This window comes from Phyllostomus discolor, chromosome 4, assembly GCF_004126475.2.
Source record: "Phyllostomus discolor isolate MPI-MPIP mPhyDis1 chromosome 4, mPhyDis1.pri.v3, whole genome shotgun sequence".
In the NCBI taxonomy this organism is placed as follows: domain Eukaryota; kingdom Metazoa; phylum Chordata; class Mammalia; order Chiroptera; family Phyllostomidae; genus Phyllostomus; species Phyllostomus discolor.
This window is the reverse complement of record NC_040906.2, coordinates 63,525,012-63,543,089: the sequence shown is the minus strand read 5'-3', so window position 1 is coordinate 63,543,089 and position 18,078 is coordinate 63,525,012. Positions and strand designations below refer to the sequence as shown.

The following is an 18,078-nucleotide window of genomic DNA, read 5'->3' as shown; positions in this document are numbered from 1 at the left end:
ATGTTTCTCTAACTTGTAGAAGCATTTATACCACCTGGGGAGACTGCTGAAATGCTCACTCTGACTCAGAAGAACTGGGGCGGGTCTGAGACTCTGCATTTCTAGCTCCGCTTGTTCACGAATGATGCTGTCACTCCGGATCCAGGACCACACCATTGAGCAGTGCAGCTCTGGCCACCTTCACGTCTACAGGACACTATCTTTCCTGTAAGCCTCTGTGCCTCGAAGGTGCTTCTCCCACCTGACAACTGCCTACTCAACCTTCCAGATGGTCGAGAACATCATTCATTCCCCAGAGAAGATGACCTCCAATGCCTTCTCAAAACCCCAGATTTAGTTTATGTTTAGAGCTCCATTTTGGTGCTTGCTCTGTTGTAGCTTGTTTATTTTTCTGCATCTCCGTAGCTGAGCTCTGACAGCCTTCCTGTCTTTATATATCCAGTACCTGGTACACTGTAGCTACCCAACAAGTCTTCACAGAAGGAATGAGTGGCCATGCAAAGGACATAATGCATGAACTTGGCATAGGGAAGACTTTTAAAAAATAGCGTTATGCAGAATCAAATCTGTTAGTCTGAAGTTTGTGGTTAGAGACCTTCACCAAGCAAAATAAGTAGAATCTATGTTCAGATCTCAGAGAACCAAACCACAAAGGAATATCATCAGCCATATTTTATAAAAAAAAATAGAATAAAATTCCCCAGTTTCTGGAAATGAAAACTAAACCCAGATAATCTTCTGATTAACACTGAACAGAATAAAATCACCAGGCACAGTGGGAAATAAAAGACCATTTGACCTCTAAATCTGCATTCATCTACTTTGTAGAGAATCCTTCTGACAATTCGAAGTTTAAACAAACCTTTGTGAAAAGAGTACTCCTGCAGGTTTAATGTAGTCACAGCTGTCAAAATCATGGGCAATGTATCACACTTAAGAGAGCATTTGAAAATGTGTCAATAATTATAATTAGACACTTGTACTAGATAGACCTAATATACTTCCACTACCCTTTAACTTCAACTGATGTGAAATTAAAACCAGTTTCTTAAAAGTGCAACTCTCAGATCATAATTTAATTCTGAAGCAGATATAAAACCTGTCACACTGCAGAGATACAGTACGTTTTACTCAAGAGGAGAGAAGGCCATGGTAATATGATATATCATTTTAGGTACGGTGACCACCTTTAACACTGAGAAGGTAAAATACATTATCAAGGTGACATAATCTTCCAGTATTTACTTTGCTCGTTTGTATTTAAAGATTTCTCTTCAAAATTATGCACGACCCACTGCCTAGAGATGTCAGCTGTTAATATTTTGGTATTCTTTTGTATCAGTCTTTTTTTTTTTCCCTATATGTCCATATGTGTATAACAACAAATCTGGATGGACTTGTACTATGTTTTATGTTTATTTATGTTTATGGAATTATACTATGAAACTATGCATAATTTATGTACATAAAATTGTACTGTTTCAGTGCCCTGCTTTTTCTACAGAATGCTGTTCTGTAAACTTCCCATGGTCATTCATTCATTCTAAAAATTTCTGCATGCCGACCGTGGATGAGGCAGCACACAAAGCACAGGACACACTCAGACACAACTGAACAAACATTTCCTCTGCTTTGGGTATTTACCAACAAAGAGTTCTGGCAGTATGTATGGGAGTATATGCAGGTTATATCAAAGAAGAAAGAAACTAACTAGATGAAAATGCCAACAAAAGTCTCTTTGAGAAGGTAATTTTAAGATGAGATCAGTCCCTGCAAATTCATCTAAAGTAATATGTTTGTGATTATATCATGTTCTATGTTATAACCATATAACACATATAAAAGTTATATATATAGGTTATTGTAGAAAATGTTTCCTTTTTTTACTACTCTATAATTAGATGAATAAATTTGTATACTTAAAAAGCTTTAGTAAGTGTTGTTTTTTTTTCCTTAAGAGTAACCAAGAACTCAAAATCTTTTCCAGGAAAATTACATTTACATTAGCAGCCCCAAATTTCCAAGTCCTTCAAATGAAAAAAAAAAAAAAAAAACAGATGTCACTTAATTTGGGGGGACTAATTCTAAAGAAAAAAAATGCAGTACAGAGAATAAACATAAATTTTGTATTGTTTTATTTACTTGAATTTGAATTTTTAAATACATCTAATTTGGTAACCACCAGGAAATCTAACCAGCTTATTAAATTATACCAGGTAAATACCTCAAATTTTCCAATAATCCCTATTTTACCTTCTTCATATTAAAAATACTTTGAAAGATCAAAAGCTGACTGCTTCAGTCTGCTCCAAAGTCATAAATAAAATGTTTCTATTTCTTTTTTTTAAGCTGTTATAAAAATAAAACTGTTTTCCCTAAGTCTAAAAATCCATTCCCTCTGTTCTTGATCAATAATAAAATGCTGACTATATGAGTTTCTTGGTCACTAAATACCCACTTACCACTCATCCTATTTAAAAAGAAAAAAAAAAGATAATCAGCCATATAAGCTTTGCTTTTAACCTAAAGCACAAACCAGATAGAGTACTTTAAAACTATCAAAGTAGAGCTGTGGTGAGCAAGGCTTCTGAAGCCCATGGGTCCTCAAACTTAAAAACTTACAAAGGGAAAAAAAAACCATCAAGCTCTATTTACTGAAAGGACCACATAGATGGGAGACTGAAAGAGAATCAACAAATTATCAAACTTTAGAAATAGCTAAGTCTATGCCCTCCTTGACAGGTAAGAAGAAAAAAAAATATGGCAAAAAGTTTAAGAAAGTGACTTGCCTGGGCCACAAAACTAGTTTACACTAGAGATCAAACTAGAGCTTGAGTCTTGTTGCTTTCTGGTTTCCATCATGTCACACTGCTTCATTAATACCATTCAAAAACCCAATGCATGGTACAAAATATAGTTTAATATAGTTTAATTTAAAGTGCACAATACCCTTTGATTCAGCAATTCCAATCCTCAATACTTATCCCTAGATATACAAGAGGTAAGACAGATAGGTCTACATATACATCTATATATAAATCAGTAAATAAGTATAGTAGCGCATATAAGAATAATCACTGCAATACTGTGATGTACAATACTACCTACAATAACAAGTAAAAAAATAAATTATTATACTTCCACACAATGGAATCCCTTTTAAAAGAATAAGGAAACTCTGTTTATACTGACAGGAAAAAAACCCCAGGTGCATTGTTACTTGAACAGAGCCAGGCACAGAACTGAAAGGTGTACAATATGATACAATATATACAGGAAAAACACATTAGTACATGTTTGTAAATGTAAAGAGCATCACAGCAAAAATACAAAATTATTTTTAGTAATTTTTTATAGGAAAGAAAAGTAAAACATTGGAAAACAAAAGTTACCTTTCACTATATACCCTTCCTATCTTTCAAATCTTGAATTGAACACATGTAACATAATATAAATATCATTTCTAAAACATAAAATATAATGAAAATAAAGGTATGATTTTAAGAAAAAAACTACAGGACACATGTTAACATGCACATGTAATGAAATAAAGCTACCTATGAATTATAAATAAAAACACCGATTCGAATTTTTTTTTAAAAAGTTGTATGGCCCCACCCCAAAAAGACCAACATTGAAGACAAAAGCAGCTGAGAACAAATGAAACGCCCTCCTGGAAGCTTTCAGTGCTCAACAGCCACATCTGAAAAGGATTCGCTCCACCTGTGAGAATGTCCTAAAACAATAAGCCTTTTAGGGATCAAAATAGAACCAAGTGGAAGAAGGGGAGCAACTGGGGTGGACCTTGCTGATTAAGTAACAATGAGTTGGAGAGGATCCCAAACAAACAGACCAAGATAAGGGGGGCAAATCATTTGAATTTTAAAAGGACATTCCATGCTAAACTGGCTAAAGGCAAAATAAACGCCAGGCGGTCACTCTCCTCTAGCATATTTCCCCCTCTCAGAGCCACAGCAACCACTCTGTCTGTCAGCTGTGATACAAAAAACATCCGCTGTGAGAATCCCCTTCACCTAAGTGGGGAAGGCTCTGAAATAGGCATAAACATAAGTTACGGATGCCATCCATCAAACAGGATAGCCATCTTTGATTCTGTGAGCAGATGTTTATCAGTTCCCATGTTCAAACGTGGAAGACTGTTATTGTACTCCTTTATTAGGATAAACATTTGATTATTTGCAAGACAGGGCATTTGACCTAAAAAAGTCAATAAGAGACTTTGAACTGTTTGTAGCTGGTTCATTTTATCATTTTATCATTCACTTCTTCCCATTTACAAAAGGGACCTTTCCCCCAGATCCAAAGGCCCAACATGGCCTTTTTTTATCCTCTCTCGCAGATCTAATGCCCAATACAAAGCCACAGCTCCAATTCTTATCACCAGGGTTCCAGTGCCATATTTTCTACTCCTCACTAGACTCAGTAAGCCCTCTTTGTCCTTGTTCCACCAGAAGCCCAAGCTCAACACCATACCCTATCTCAAACCAGCTTGCTCCAAATAACCTCCCTTTTTGGAGGGTTTTTTTTTGTTTTGGGGGGTTTTTTGGATCAATACCATTCCCCCAGTCACCCAGGTTCTATCAGATACATTTGCTCCCCACCTATCCCTCCCTCTCTTCACTAAAATAATTTATTCATCCTATGGCTATTCCAGCCCAAGGCCAAAATCCTAATTCCACATACTCTCTTGTGATCTTAGCTGCTGGACATCCACCCTCACCACTAGACTAATCATATGTAAGCAACAGAAGGCTACAGGACAGGAATCTCAAACTCATTTTCCTATAGGGACAATGCAGTTAGCATACAGGAGACAGGCTAGGAAGGGAGAGGGAGGGGAGAGCAGGGGAGGGGAAGGGGGGAAGGAAGGAAGGAAGGAAGGAAGGAAGGAAGGAAGGAAGGAAGGAAGGAAGGAAGGAAGGAAGGACAGACGGACTGATGCTGGACCTCAGGTCTGGAAGAAAACAGGAATGAGCTGGGGCTGTAGCAAACACAGTGTTCGTGTCCCCTCATACAGGGTATGAGTCTCTTCACACAGGCGCAATACAAAGCTCTGGCAGATTCCTGCAGGAATATGGGCCTGGTGCTGCCAGGGCTTTCAATTTTGCGGAGCACGTGGAAATTTGGACTTTTTGTGGGGAAATTTCCCCATATTTAACTGTTGGCAACATTCCAAAAATAAAAGTTTTAAATGCATTATGAAACTGGACACAACTATGAGGTATAGTCAACCCAGGGACCACCAGTTCCCAGCCTCTGCTATAGAGCATAATGACTTGGGAATGGTCGGGCTGGGTCCCAAGTTCAGATGTGTGGCCCAAGACATTTTCCATCACCCCTCTAAGTCTCAGTTTCTCCTCCTGCAAAATGAGCATAATAAGAGTAGATACTTCAAGAAATAGGTGTGAGCATTAAATGGGGATTGCAAGGCGCATGGCTGGAGCCTCCTTCACGTGTACTATTTATTATCTTAGAGCTGCTATTTTTAGAACCAAGTCTAAAGCCTTTAGCCTGGCATTCAAAATAAATCCTAATTTGGCCATACATCTCCCTTTCTAAGCTTTCTTTTGCAGTGCTCACTTTAAGGTCCTCTACACAGTCCTGTTACATCACAAAGAACTTTTAACTTCCAGGAGTTACCATACATGCTTAGCCCAAAATAAAAGAGTGGGGGAGGGTGTACAATCTAACCACTTAAATAGTATTGGCCACTATACTCAGCATACTTTGGCCCTGGAATTAGTGCAAAATCAATCTGCTGTTCCCTCCAGTTTCCTCACATCTTGATGCCTCTCCAAGAAGCTACACCTCAAGGCACTGTGTCTGATTCTAGTGATTAAAAATATGTGCAACTACGTTTTGTACAACTTGGCTCCTATTCAAAAGCCAACTACTCATATTTACTTGCCCCATTCCCTGGTTTTGGAATGCTGCCTATTCTACAACCTACACACATATAGATAACTCTCAAAATGATAACATCAAAATGTTACCTCTTTCCAAGGCCAACCAAACAGCCACTTCCTCAAAGGTGTTGGTTGATCTTTATCTCTGTATCTTGTGACCAAGATACTCAGCTTCTGCCACTTATAGTTAGATGTGTGATTCTTCAGTCTCTTACTCATGTGCACCTTAAGTTCAACTCAGTTTTCCTGAACCTGATAAACGCTGACTACATGAAGGACAAAGAAGGGGAAAAGATGAAGGGGCAGCGGCAAGGCAGGGAAGCCTTAATAAAAATAAGGACAATGATGGTTGCTGCCACCAATTCAACTCTTGTTTACATCTTCGAATTCAAAGAGCTGTCCCCTATTTTGCCTTTCTGAACAACAGTTGTACGGGGTCATCTTTCCCACCTCTCTCCCTTCCTCTTGGTGTACTTGACCTATACAGGCATTCCTACTGTCCCCTTATTAGTGGAAGTCACCATCCCATTCAAATACAATCTAAATAAACAGGAAGCTAAGTGGCTCCTGCCACCAGCTTAAATTAATTAGCCCTACCTTTGATGCTGATTGGGATCAAGATGAGGATGAACTCCTGGAGCTGGTCCAAGGCACAGAAGTCACTTTAATCTGATTTGGAGAAACAAACAAAGACCCCCTACACTGAAAAAAGAACAATGAAAGTAAGGGGATAAGTAGGGGATTTCGGGGGGGGGGGGTGGACCCTCTGTAGAACGAGATTCATACAAAAAGAAAAACAAAATTTTCATCCAGATTCGCAACTGTTCAATAAAAAAAATTAAGGCTTATTTCCACAATACCTAGAATAGTTGGGGTTTTTTTTTCATACTGCTGGTTAGAACCCATTAGCAAGTTGTCAAATCAATTTAGTAGAGACCAAAAAAGTTTTAATAAAAATTGAACAGAAATTAGGAAGCACTTGCAATATAAAACTTGCAATTCAGCTTTATTTTTAACATGCATGTATTTGTGTGTACTCAGTCATTGTGTAAAATGGATTGCAGAAAGTCGAAAATGTTTTTAAAACACTGAAATCAAACATTCATATGTATGTAGTCTCCAGAGACTGAGATTTTCCATTTCTTACGGGGTCAGACTCATAAAGTCAGAGAATATTTGTTCTTGCCACCTGTTGTGTACAACAGTTCAGTCCTTCAAGTTTAAAAACGCATATAAAAAATACGGTTTGGCACATGTGTCCCTTACCATTTTCCTTATTCCCACAAAGGAAGGTCAGGGTTACTCTAGATAAACACCTATTACTTTTTCTCCCTACATATAATTCTATTTGGTCTAAGTCCCTGACATCAAGTTACAAATCCAAAGGCTCCAGCTTTTGTGGTGGTATTTCCTTATAAGCATTAACATACCACTTAAGGAGAGTGAACAAGCACACTGCATTTTCACCCAGAGTGTAACAGCATTCATTAATAGCTCCAACAGTGGTAGATTCAGAACTTGGTTTAAAATATCTCCTCAATCCAGCCCCTCTACACCAAAAATGCATATTCTCGAGTTCCTTTTATTGCATATTCTTCTCAGTACACTCTCTCTAATCACCAAGTATCATCCCATACCTAATAGCCAATTTGTCCAAGACCACCCCTACTGTCCTTCAAATATTTCTCATCAAAGTCAAGATTACTTTTTAAGACTTCAATCAATAATTTTTCCATAACTGGCTTAAAAATAAACCCTAAAGTAATCTTATTTTCAATGGCATCCATGCTGCATGGTGACTAGCAAAGGCCCATCCAGTATTCTTCTGTGGCTTCCACAGAAGAACAAGGCACCCGGCCATCCAGTATTCAAGCGGAAAAGATCTAGCTTGTATGCCCACTCACATCAGCCCTTAAAACCTATCAAAAGAGGAGTTTACTTTGGATCCCAATCACTTCCAAAGAGGTCATCCACGGTCCATCCCTCACATGAGCTCTGGCTACCACACTGTTTTCACTGTCAACTGTTTGAGAACATGTGCAACACAAGAAAGGCAGCGAAAAGGAGTCAACCCACCAAGTGTTTAAGTCCCAGCCCCACATGGTGCTGCAGGATTGCTTGCTCTGGGGGATATGAAACACTAGCTGGGACATTCTTCCTAATAAAGAAAAGTACCATCCTTAAATTCAAAAACAATCAGAAAACACATAGAGAGAGAGAGAGGTTTGTTGAATTCTCTAAGTACAACTTACAATTACATTGTTTTAAAAGGGAGGTATAAAAAAAGCTTCTTCTACCTAGAGTGTCTCTCGTCCCTGCTTCCCAAACTCACCCTCAAGACCCACTGTGTCTGATACCATCTTCTCTGAGACCGATTCCCTAGAGGACTGGGTTCCTTCGCTCCTTCACGCAACCATCCATTTATTCTCTCCACAATTAAAAAAATGATTTATTGACTGTGTGGTCTAGGCCAGGCATTGTGTTAGGTGCAAAAGATATACAAAAGATGAATAAGACTCAGTCCTTGTCCTCAAGGAGCCCAGTGAGAGAATTTAAAAGGTTTTCAATTGGTGAAGGGGAATGAATTGTGTGGAGCAAATAAATGGAGAAATAAATAACTTGAAGTCCTTGCCCTCAAAGAGATCAATCAAGCCCCAGAATAAGTAGAGAAGATGGTAAAATGTTAGAGAAATGTCAAAAGGCAAAATCCTGGAAGTATTCTTGCTTGCAATGAGATTATTCTGAGCCCTGCAGAATTTGGCTCTCCCCAAAAAGTGGGGGGAAGGGCAAGGCAGAGGTACAGAACAGCCCAGGCTTGGCCCTGTGATGAGAGACCTGAACTCTTGGAAACACACCAGGACATGTGCTAAATGGGACCACTGACCTTGCCCCATCCTCAAAAAAAAAAAAAAAAAAAAAAAAAAAAAAAGCTTCACACAATACATAAAGACTAAAATTTAAAGTCACTTTCCCAGTCACAGAAATAACTGCCAAATACCCAGAGCAAACAATGAAGCAACCATAATGGGCAAAGTGGAATGTTGGTCAGAGACTAAAACCCCAAAATCAAACAAGTGAGTGGTGCTGGCTCTAGAAAACAAAGCTCTCATGGATCCCAGAAGAGTCTTTAGACATTTAAACAAGCTCAGATTTCCAGAAATACATATAAGAACGCAGGAATATTATTCAACTGTGCAGTCCATTTGAATACTGGGAGCAGGAGAAGTATTTGTTTTAACTTTAAAAAGGAAGCTGCTGGGTCTCTTATTAATTTTTGAGGGTGTAAGTTCAAGCAAAACTACATCCCATCTGAACCAAAGGCCACGATGTGCCAACCACACCAACTCGATGAAGCTCTCTCAAAAGGAGTCTTTAATTTGAATGCCCTGTCCAACAGCCAAAGCCTGGTTTGGAACTTCTGATTCCTGAACGAGTGTGGCAAGCGAGAGCAGTCTATGGCCAACTGCTAAAACAGAAGAGGTAAACCTTCCACTTGGTTCTTCTGAGAGCTGGAACTGGCCACAGAAAGAAACACAAAGTTTTCACTTCAAGAGATCAAAGAAGGCATTTTGTACCAGGAAACGCAATTCAAATCCTCATTTCCAGGAATAAAGCCACAGTGCCCAATACTTGCTTTGGGAAAATAAAACAGGAGACTAAGTGAACTCCAATTAAAATCGCTGATGGCTGTATTTCCCAGCCTCACCGGTTTAATGCTGTTAACATTTTACCCAGGCCGTGCTTTAACTTAAATACAGGCTCCCAGGTCGGGAAAGGCACATTTACCACTGGGTAAAAGCGAAAGCCTTTGAACACTTCATGACAGCGTTCTTTGCCCCATCCGGATGGAGCACTTGCTGTGTAAGACAAGGTGATGCTGAGAAGTGCCAGCTCTCCCACACCCCAGTCAGGAGAGGCGGCGCTGCAGCCCATGCTATTATTTTAATCACAATACAGGAATCCCCTGCTTCTCAAAGTTCATGTTATGCCACTTCACTTTTATGAAAGACCTACACTACTACCTGTTTTTACTACCAGAAAGAAACCTGCAGAGCATTTTTGCTTTTATGAAAAAAAGCCCAAAAGGAAAATAGCACTCACTTTTCAGGGAGTCCTTATAGAGGCAGCAGCACCCTGAGCAGTGCAGAGTGGCACCACCAAGCTCAAGCTGCCGTAGCTTTGAATTGTGTCTGTGAGCATCTGTGCCTTATCACCATTTATTTTGTGCATTCCTACTTTTTAGTGTATGTTAATGTTATTTTAGGTTTTGTGTGTTATTTAGTATGATTTAGTAGGTTATTTTGGGGGTCTGGGAATGCTCAAAAATTTTTCCATATAAATGAATGGTAATTGCCCTTCGCTTTATGCCATTTCAGCTCACAAAAGCTTTCACAGAAATGCTCTAATTCGGATAGTGGGGAAAACCTGTATCAGAAATGAGAGTGGAAGCAGCAGAAAACAGAGGAGGGGATACACCTCAATCTTAATTGGGTTAACAACAATCACCTTTGCTTTAAATTGTCACCTAGGGTCTTGTCAATCAGCCATTTGTTCTTGTGAGCCTACTTCAAACAAGCACCAAGCTACGTCAGAGGAGTGCAGTGAAATATTCCCCAAGTAATCATTACATTAACAGTTATGTGTTTAATTTTATCTTTTTTACAAAAATTATGTATTGCTCATGTAGGTAACAAAATCTAAAAAAAATTGGCACCTGAACCCCAAAACCAGAATATCACCAATATGTATCACCTACCTACCTCCTCCACCCTCATCCCCACATCCCAGCAAAACACTAGCCCTTACATACACACACCAGGTAATTACTATCCTGAATTGGGGGTTAATAGAAGCACGAATGCATCTTTTTAATTACCTCCCATACCTAACAAGTGAGCTGTCTTTCTATGTATGGCAGTGATATATTGTTTCCTCTTAAAAGCTGATGTCTTTAAAAAGATGACTGTTGCTTTAAAAAAAACACTTATAATAGACTAAATGAAACTTAGCTATGATAAACTCATGAAGACAGTGTATGAATGAATGAAATTTGGAAAACGCTGGCAAAAGTGGCGAGAACACGGGTTCTGGAATCCCACAAACTCCCAATTCAAATCCCCGCTCCACCGTTGACGAGCTCTACAACTTTGGGCACTCAACTTTAACAAGCCTCAATTTCTTATCGTAAAGAAGTAAAAAAAAATAATAAAACATACGGTTGTTATAAAGTGTAGTGGAAAAGTGTGTGTAAAGAGAGAGCTAAGCACTGTGCCTGGTACATATCTAGCCCTCCTCCATCAGTCATCATATTGGTCATCGAGTTCACTCAAACCACGTCAAAAGATTTTGCCAATATCAACAGTTTACTTCCCCCTAAATTCTAACAAGTTGTGCATTGATGTCTTCACGTAAAAATCAATCAGAATGTAAGGACCCAACAGCAGAACAAGCACAGAGGACAGTTGCCAGGTCCCAGCTCTTCTTTGTCTGAAGTACCACGTACGTGCACTCATTCCATCTTCACCTCAAGACCCCAAAGAGCAGGATAGTTTTTCTATTTTCTTCAAATCCATTTCTGCCTGGTTTCTCCCTCTCCCGGAAGCCTTCACTACTCAATCCAACCTTACCTGGAAGCCTGTCATGATCATCACAAGACTAGTTCAGTGAAATGTAAGGTGAGACAGAGACTTAGTTTGTATTTACTGAGTCAATCAGTTATCTGCTCCATGGACAGGTGCAAAAATTTGGAAAATCACTGTTTTGGAAAAAAAATCATCGCAATGCTATTAATGGACTTAAGTTCCTCACTTTTGAAATTAAATACAGGCATACCTCATTTTATTGTACTTTGCTTTATTGTGTTTCACAGGCGTTACGTTTTTTATGAAGTGAATGCAAGACCCTCTGCTTCCACTGTTTTGCAATATTCCCTTTATTGTGATGGTCTGGAAAAGCATTTGAAATACCTCCGAGGTATGCCTATAATTACATTCCTGAATGTGGCATACTCCTCCATCTTTACTCCATATCCTTACTGTTCTTTTAAATTACTTAGATAACGTGAAACTTGTTGGATCCAAATGATCTCTCTTCCAAAGTACAAAAGTTGTAGAGCTACTACTTTATCAAGTTTAGGTATTTCAAGTAAAATTTACCTATACTGCTAGAAAAAGAGAACATGAACCTAATCTATATCCACCCAGTCCTTGAGTTTTGCCATGTCTCTAGAGTTTATTGCAGCATCATTCACTGCCTTTGAGTAACTTGCATGAGGAGTAACGGTACAAATGCTATTACCCAACACACAATTCCATCAATTTAGGGCCTATGCACTTCAGCTTCAGAAGATTTCTACTTTTTTCATTGCAGAACAGAAAACAAATACAACTGAATTTTTTTAGAAGTGATTCGGTGTCAGAAGCCTGGTGATCCAGACTTGTCCAGGTTTAAGATAACTTCCTGACCCGAGTCCCCATCAGTGAAACGGGCGAAGCCCATATTTCATACTTAAGCATACTATAAAGCTGGATGGCAAGCCCAGTGTCTGAGGTCAGCACAAGTCTAGTGTCTGCTGGCTGCTCAACCCTGGGCCCCTGGCCAGCCACCTACCTCCAGAGACAAGTGCCAGGACATACTATAGTGTTTCCATTTAAGGCCCGCCACTTGGATCAGACCATCTCTGAAATTTCTTACCACCTTTCCAGGAAGAAATTTTGGGGAGGAAAGGGAGGTGCTATTTTTTTGCCACCACCTTCCCCTGGGCTGTCAGAGTAGTCTGCATCTCTGGACAGGGTTCTTTAAAACCACCGGGTTATGTCTCAGTTTGAGGCGTCTTTTCAAAAATATACAAAATATGCCTGAGATCTGCCCTTTTTTTTCACATGTAACTCCCATCTCACACACTTCAAAAAAAAAAAAAAGCCCAATAAAATTACTAAATCCATTGTATGACTTTGCTTCCTCTCTCCAAAAGCCAAATTAAGCACAACTTTTTAACCTAGGCGTTTCTCCCACTACCAAATGGAATGTTTTCTTCCCGAAGTAGCTTCCTCCAGAGCTTCTCTCCCATGCAAGGAGCGTTCGAACCTCCAGGGAAAAGGGGGTGGGGGTGAGAGACGTATCTGGCACAAACTGGACAGAGCTGAGCCAGTCTAGAAGCAGACGGAAGTTAGTGAATCCGGCGGCCCCAGAGGCCCACGTCTCTCCCCAGCGCGCCAAGGGTTCTAGCCTCAGTGTTTTGGTTACAGTGTTGAAGGAAGGGTTTTTAACTTGGCAAAGTACCGTGCAACATCTGTAACCACATTTGCCTTCTGGGGATCGGAAGATGAATCCCACATTCCTGGCTTTGAAGCTTTTTGAAACTGCAGCTAAGAAGAACGGAGGGAGGGAGGGAGTTGAGCAGAGTTTATTGGCTGTCTCTCCAAAAGAAAATTCTTCTTGAAAGAGATGGATATTGGGAGGGTGGGGGTGTTTCCCCCATCCTTTACTTCCTACCAAGCTCAGCTAGGAAGGTGAGCCCCTTGGCCGGGCTGCCAGATCAATTTACAAGTCACAGGCGCACATCCTGAAGGAGTTCATTACACACATATACATACAGACACACACACACACTGCAAACCAAAGACCCCCATTCCGTGCCTCTGCCCTCTCCGACATTCCCACAAGCAGTTCAGGCCCAAAGCAAGACAGTTTTGCACCGCGGCTGCTTCCCCCACCGACAGAGGATCGAGCTTGGGGGGAAAAAGAATGAAAGCGAGGGGGAGGCACTGCAGACGCCCACCCAGCCACCCCCAATCCCTGTCTCTACTCCCGCTAGGCTCCCACCTCCTTCGATCCACCCGGCCCCGGCAGGCGCGGCCGGCGACCTGCCCTCACCTCTAGTCCCGCCACGGCCGGGGGCTGAGCCGGGGGAGGCGGAGTGCGAGCCTGCCGGGCGCTGCAGGTCGGCGCGGGGCGGGGCGGTGCAGCCGGCGAGGGAGCCCGGAACTCTGCGGGGCCGGGAACCGGCGGCCGGCCCCCAGCGGCGGCGGCGAATGCGGCAGAGCGGTGCGTGGGACCAAGGGCTTACCAGCCCGCGGACCGGCGCGTCTGGCCGAGAAGCAGGCTAGCAGTGGCAGCGGCTGCAGCGGCAGCCACCCGGGGGAAAGAGCTGAGGGAGGGAGGAGAGGCGGGGTGAAGTGGAGGAGGTGGAGAAGGAAGGGGTGGAGGGCGGGCGGAATAAACTTCCCGAGGCGCAGCGGCACCGGAGGGGAAGACGGCCGCAGGCGGGGCGGGCCGGCCGGGTGGGGGCTTGCCCGGGCGTCGACGGGGAGACGGTCACAGAGAGTAGGAAAGTTCCCCCGGCGCGGAGGGGGAGGCTGCTGCGGCGGCAGCGGCTGCAAAGAGCAGAAGCCGGAGCGGGAGGAGGAGAAGAAGGAAGTGGCTACGGAGCGCTCGGCCAATGAGTGTCTGGAGCTGTGATTAACCAGGCAGCAACACATCATTTCCTCCCGGCGCAGATCCAGGGAGCCGGGAGGGAGAAGGAAGGCGGCGGGGCGGGGCCGCCCCGCGCCCCCTGCAGGCGCCCGGCCAGGGGCAAACCCGCCGAGCCCTGCCGAGCCTGACCTCGCCGCCCCCGGCGCGCCCCGCGCAGTCTCGCCGGCCTGGAGGAGGCTGCGAGCGCGCCGCCCGCGGGGCTTTTCGGAGGCGGGGAGGCGGCCGGGCATGCCCGAGCTGGGCTCCCGTGGCCGGGGTGGGAGGAGGAGAGGCGGCACGGCGCGGCGCGGGTGAGTGCCCAGGTAGGCGCGGGCGGGGCCGTCTGGACAGCTCTCGGGGCGGGCGGGCGGGCGAGCGGACGGGAGGGCTGACGGGCTGGCTGCCTCCCGGGCCCCGGGACTGCGGGTGGCGCACGGCCGGAGTTCTGCTTGTCAGACAGGCTGATTTCTCAGAGAGAAGCCTCAGCGTTCTCATCCAAGCCATTTCTTATATGCCTTAAAATTCCCTTCCACTTTGCTCATTTCTTCTCGAGGTCTGAGATTATGCAAGAGCTTGCCATTTTCACAGTCCGCCTCCTTAGTAAAAATGAGCGAGGGGTGGCCTGCAGTAATCTAGCCCTGTCCTAGGCGCCATGGGAGCTTACAATAGAGAGGAAAAAACATTCTCCGACGAAGAAAGGCTGACAACCTCGGTCCTTAGATACACAAAAACACTCCAGTGTGCTAATATTATCCAGAGCATCAAAAAGGCATGCAAGGATCAAATTTTGCATAGTGCCTGCGAGTGTAAGGAAAGCCATTTTCTCTGCCCTCTAGAAGCTTATAATGTACAGTCCTATCACAAAGCAAAATAAAAGCATGAAAGCCATAAATGGAGATACCATAAAGTATTTTTATCTCTACAGGTTCATTTATGCAGCAGACATTTGTTGGGTGACTGCCTGCAGTACTGCAAAGGCTTGCAAAGGAAATGGAAGATGTGGGCCCTGCAGGTCAGGAGTTTACAATCGAATTAGGAACACAGAGGATATATACATGAAACAACTAGAAAATAATCTCCAAGTATTACAGGAGCAAGAATATGGAGAAGACTGGGGACATTTTTTTTTTTTCAAAAGGGGAAGGGCTTTGTTCCTATGTGATTGGTAGGGAGAGGAAATTCCAGGTCAGAACAAACAAGAGTGCTTAGATATAGCCTTGCTCTTTAGAGAAATATAACAGAGACCTCATTGGTACTTGGCCAGTTACAAACTGTATGACCTTGGGCCCATTTTTAACCTCTCTAAGAACAGGGAATAGAGCCTATCTTGTGAGGTTTGTTGTACTGTTCACATGAGATTACACACATGTGGAAGCTCTTCAAGCTGCTGTGTTAATGTTTCTCAGTCTTGTACATTTACAGAGTCTTCATTTTACTGCCCTCTTGTTGATAACCTTCTCTATAGTATCCTCTAGTCTGGAAGCCCCATGAGGGCAGGGACCAGGTTTGGTTGTGTTCACCATGGAAAATCATGCCTAGCAGAGGGGCACATGTGGGTGCTCAATAAAGGTTTGCTGAATAAGTGAATAAATGAACTAGTGAATTCTGTTATGGTTTTATCTGTTCCTTCAGCAGTGGTTTCTTCTTATTGTGTGGCTGGCTCAATGCAAAAAATCCTCTAACCCTAACCCTCCTGTGACTAACTTGTATTACAGGAGTCTATCTGGAAGGATTCTCAGTAGTTCTTGTGGCATTATAACATAAATTGATTGATTGATTGAGTCATTGAAAGACACAAGCCTCATCCACACAAGGATACTGTCCTTTGGCTTGGACACCTTAATCCAAAGTTTCTCAACCTTGGTACTGTTGACATATTTGGTTGAATAGTTGGGAGGTGTTGTCTGGTGCACTGTAAGATATTTTACATCATCTTTGACCTCTATCCATCAGATGCAAACAGGATACCTTCCCTCCATAGTTGTAACAACAAAAAATGTCTCTAGACATTGCCAGATGTCTCCTGGGGGCAAAATAGCTCCATGCTAGGATCCACTGCCTTACCCCAACATCTAACCCATTGATTTAACTCTGGTGAAAAACACACCACTAAAGTAACTTGGAAGAAATACATCTTCTGTTATTCTAAGATTCTCAGATCTCCTCCATCATATGTTTCAAGGAGCAGGATTCTTGTTAATTAATTGCCTGCTGCATTGTGAATTGGCATCTCTTCTGTTTTCTGCATATCCTCCTCCTTTACGCCCAGATCAACATGTTCATTTCTAAAAGTCAACAGCTTTCAAAAACTATTAGGAAACAGGGTCTTGAGCAACCTAAAAGTCCCGTACAATATTTTCCTATAAAATTTGGAGAATTTATTTTATAAAATTTTGCAGAAAGCTTTGTTGTTATGATTAAGCTATTAGACTTACAGGAAATAACTGTGGCTTCTCTGCACACAGATGTGATACAGAATATAAATTGTAAATTTTTTAATGATTTTATTTAAAATGTTTAAGTATGCAACTACATTGAGTGATTTTCTTTCATTTTGAAGCCATTTCTTTTTGGTTCTAGAGAGTTTTATAATGGCATAAGAGAACACGGTTTATTAAAACCTATAAAGAAGAAATCAGCTTAGTTATACATACCAACTTCCAGCAGCAGTTTGATATGGTGTATGAGAGCTGTTGTTGATGAGAATCCTGGTTGATTAATGTACTGCTGTTCAAATTCTACAGGTTTCTTGAAGAAAAATAAAGATTAATGGTTGACGGAAAGAACATTTTCTGATAAGTCTGTTCCTCAGTATGGGCATGTAAAACCCAAAAAACCCTGCTCCTGGCAGGAAGTAGTGCCGTGTTTCTGATGTGAGCAGACATTTTTGTTCAGCAAAACAATATCATCTGCCTCATTAAATAAAGTTATTTGAAGCATTGGTTTTATAATTTTGTTCATGCTCAGTTTTTGTGTACTTGCATAACGGTTACAAGCATATGGAGATTAGTTTACATCTACTTTAGTGACTGTTCACATTTAAGTTGAGCATTAAAGACCAGGTAGGCATTCAGACTACTTAGAAAATGGGCAGAGTTTGAGGGTTGGATGTGGCTCATGGTAACCTGGTTCTCATATTTCTATTTTGTTAGACTGGGACTAAGACTATACACTTAGGGGCTCTCCAAGTTATCTTCAGTCACAATATTTTTCAAAGAAATGAATATCGAAGAAGTTAATGACACATATTCTGGATCTTATGGATATTTACCTCGCAGCCATCATCTCACTACCCTTTCTTGCTAGGTACCTATAGGAGCATGCAGTTTATTCAAATGATGTGGTAATAATAATTTAAGGTGTTGCTAAAGGTCTATGGGAATTGTTTTTCTTTTAAAGATGTCTATACATTATCAAGCATTAGAAATGCTGACCCAGCTGCATCATAACTATTTTCGGAGAATAATGAATTAAACAGCCTGGACATCTGGAATTTAGTCTTAATATTGAGGCCCTTAAAAAATCCAATACTATGTTCCAAAGATCAAAGTGACTAGGTCAGAATAGTAAGGGGTGGGAGAGAAAATCATGACCTGAAAGGATTACTGAAAGTCCCATCAGGCCTGGCACTCTTCTCCCCAAAAGGTAAACATTTAACCAGTCAGGACAGACACTTATTTACCTTCCAGTTAAACTT

At 41.9% G+C, this 18,078-nt stretch overlaps 1 protein-coding gene and 1 long non-coding RNA gene across 5 annotated transcripts in view; one reads left to right on the top strand and one right to left on the bottom strand.

Annotated features, from left to right (window-relative positions):
• Positions 1-14,213, bottom strand: part of ACVR1 (activin A receptor type 1) — a 137,296-nt gene extending 123,083 nt beyond the window's left edge. For all 4 annotated transcript variants that reach the window (XM_036023449.1, XM_036023451.1, XM_028508916.2 and 1 more), the window contains exon 1: positions 13,803-14,213. The gene's annotated coding sequence lies outside the window, so the exon portion shown is untranslated. The remainder of the gene's footprint in view (positions 1-13,802) is intronic.
• A 30-nt stretch (positions 14,214-14,243) lies between these two features.
• Positions 14,244-17,329, top strand: LOC118500105. The gene is made up of 2 exons (XR_004902635.1): positions 14,244-14,704; positions 15,307-17,329. It is a non-coding gene; the product is annotated as an uncharacterized LOC118500105 (long non-coding RNA).
• The last annotated feature ends 749 nt before the right edge of the window (positions 17,330-18,078 follow it).